A 3,259-nucleotide genomic window follows, 5' to 3' on the forward strand; every position below is an offset into this window, starting at 1 on the left:
TAATAAATCTATTTTCATTTGTGATTTTATCTATTTGGGTCCTCTCTCTTTTCTTTTTGAGAAGCCTGGCTAGAGATTTATCAATTTTGTTTATTTTTTCAAAAAACCAACTCTTGGTTTCATTAATCTGTTCTGCTGTTTGTTTGTTTTTGGATTTCATATTGTTTATTTTTGCTCTGATCTTCATTATTTCTCTTCTTCTGCTGGGTTTGGAGTGTCTTTGCTGTTCTGCTTCTAATTCCTTTAGGTGTGCTGTTAGGTTTTGTATTTGGGATTTTTCTTGTTTCTTGAGATAGGCCTGGATTGCGATGTATTTTCCTCTTAGGACTGCCTTTGCTACTTCCCAAAAGGTTTGGATTGTTGTATTTTCATTCCCATTTGTTTCCATATATTTTTAAATTTCTTTTCTAATTGCCTGGTTGACCCATTCATTCTTTAGTAGGATGTTCTTTAACCTCCATGCTTTTGGAGGTTTTCCAGACTTTTTCCTGTGGTTGATTTCAAGTTTCATAGCATTGTGATCTGACAGGGTGCATGGTAGGATCTCAATTCTTTTATACTTATGAAGGGCTGTTTTGTGACACAGTATGTGATCTATCTTGGAGAATGTTCCATGTGCACTTGAGAAGAAAGTATAATCTGCTGGTTTGAGTTGTAGAGTTCTAAATATATCTGTCAAGTCCATCTTGTCCAATGTATCATTCAGGGCCCTTGTTTCTTTATTGATTCTCTGTCTACATGATCTGTCCATTGTTGTAAGTGGAGTATTAAAGTCCCCTGCAGTTACCACATTCTTATCAGTAAGATTGCTCATGTTTATGATTAATTGTTTTTATATTTGGGTGTTGCCAAATTCGGTGCATAGACATTTATAATTGTTAGGTCTTCCTGATGGATAGACCCTGTAATTATTATATAATTCCCTTCATCATCTCTTATTACAACCTTTAATTTAAGGTCTAGTTTGTCTGATATAAGTATGGCTACTCCAACTTTCTTTTGACTTCCAGTAGCATGACAGATAGTTCTCCATCCCCTCACTTTCAAATTTTTTTTTTTTAACGTTTACTTATTTTTGAGACAGAGAGAGACAGAGCATGAACAGGGGAGGGTCAGAGAGGGAGACACAGAATCCGAAACAGGCTCCAGGCTTTGAGCTGTCAGCACAGAGCCCGACGCGGGGCTTGAACTCACGGACCGCGAGATCATGACCTGAGCCGAAGTCGGCCGCTTAACCAACTGGGCCACCCAGGCACCCCTCCATCCCCTCACTTTCAATCTGAAAGTGTCCTCAGGTCTAAAATGAATCTCTTATAGACAGCAAATAGATGGGTCCTGTTTTTTTAATCCATTTTGATACCCTATGTCTTTTGGTTGGAGCATTTAGTCCATTTACACTCTGTTAGTATTGAAAGATATGAGTTTAGAGTCATTGTGATGTCTGTAGGTTTCATGGTTGTAGTGATGTCTCTGGTACTTTGTTGTCCTTGCAACATTTCACTCACAGAATCCCCCTTATGATCTCTTGTAGGGCTTGTTTAGTGGTGATGAATTCCCTCACTTTTTGTTTGTTTGGGAAAACTTTTGTCTCTCCTATTCTGAATGACAGTCTTACTGGATAAAGCATTCTTGGCTGCATATTTTCCCTGTTCAGCACATTGAAGATTTCCTGCCACTCCTTTCTGGCCTGCTAAGTTTCAGTAGGTAGGTTTGCTACTACCCTTATGTGTCTACCTTTGCATGTTAAAGCCCATTTATCCCTAGCTGCTTTCAGAATTCTCTATTTATAGTTATATTTTGCCAGTTTCACTATGATATGTCGTGCAGAAGATTGATTCAAGTTACGTCTGAGGGGAGTTCTCTGTGCCTCTTGGATTTCAATGCCTGTTTCCTTCCCCAGATTGGGGAAGTTATCATCTATGATTTGTTCAAGTACACCTTCAGCCTCTTTCTCTCTTCTTCTTCTGGAATCCTATGATACAGATATTGTTCTGTTTGATTGAATCACTTAGTTCTCTAATTCTCCCCTCATATTCCTGGATTTTTTTAATCTTTTTTTCAGCTTCCTATTTTTCAATAATTTTATCTTCTAATTGATCTATTCTCTCCTCTGCCTCTTCAATCTGCACTGTAGCCTCAATATTTTGCACCTCATTTATAGCATTTTTAAAAAAATTCATGGCTATTTTTTAGTCCCTTGGTCTCTGTAGCAATAGATTCTCTGCTGTCTTCTATGCTTTTTTTTCAAGCCCAGAGATTAATTTTATGACTATTTTTCTTAATTCTTGTTCAGTTATGTTGCTTAAATCTGTTTAGATCAATTCTTTAGCTGTCACTTCTTCCTGGATTCATTTTGAAGGGAATTCTTCTGTTTTGTCATTTTGGCTAGTTTTGTGTCCCTTATGAGTTTTAAAATTTTGTTATGTGCTCTGCACTTGCAAGCACTGCTATATTAAACATGGGTTATACACTGTCAAGGGCCTGGCCCTTCAGGAGATGTTTTTTGGAGAGTGTTATTTTCCCTCTGTTGTTGTGACTTTGGTTATTTTATTTCCCTTCTTGTATTTATGTATGGACCCTCCACCAGGTGTGCTATGATTTGTTCCTTGAAGTAGCCCTATGGTCCCTCAGGTTGTCTCAGTTTCTCCCTGGTATATTCAGTCTGTTTTCCTTCCAGACTTTTGGGTTCAAAGTCCTTTGGCTTCAGCCCTTCTTTGTTTGAGAGACGCAGGAAGTACAGATCCCCCTACTTCTCTGCCATGTTGGCCTGGCCCCCAACAAAACCTTTTTAAACAGTATCTTCATTCTGGTTGAAGCCCTCTTTATTAATTATCTTCCTTTTTGGAAAGGGCCCATATTTTGTAGTCCTATTGAAATATTTAATATTTTTTCTGTTAATGATCTGATTGGTAACTTAGGTCATATATTAGGTAATGTGACCCTAAATTATTTCATATATAATAAGATCTAGTCAAGGACCAGCAAATTTGTGCCAGCAAATCCTGAATTATAGGAAATTTGTCCTTTTAAAATGCTGTATTTTTCCTTCAACTTGTTTTATACTTTGTTTTTGGTAGTCAACATTTACAGATCTCCTACCTTGTGTCCATCTATACTTGGAGTGTAAGTTATATGACAAATTACAAGTCTTGACCTCATAGTGCTTATAAGACCCATGTGTAAGGAAGTGAAAAACAAAAATGAAGAAGCATATGCTAAGAGTAGATTGAGCAGTATAGAATACAGGTTTAGGGATCCC

Source organism: Panthera tigris, chromosome B3 (genome assembly GCF_018350195.1).
Source record: "Panthera tigris isolate Pti1 chromosome B3, P.tigris_Pti1_mat1.1, whole genome shotgun sequence".
Classification (NCBI taxonomy): domain Eukaryota; kingdom Metazoa; phylum Chordata; class Mammalia; order Carnivora; family Felidae; genus Panthera; species Panthera tigris.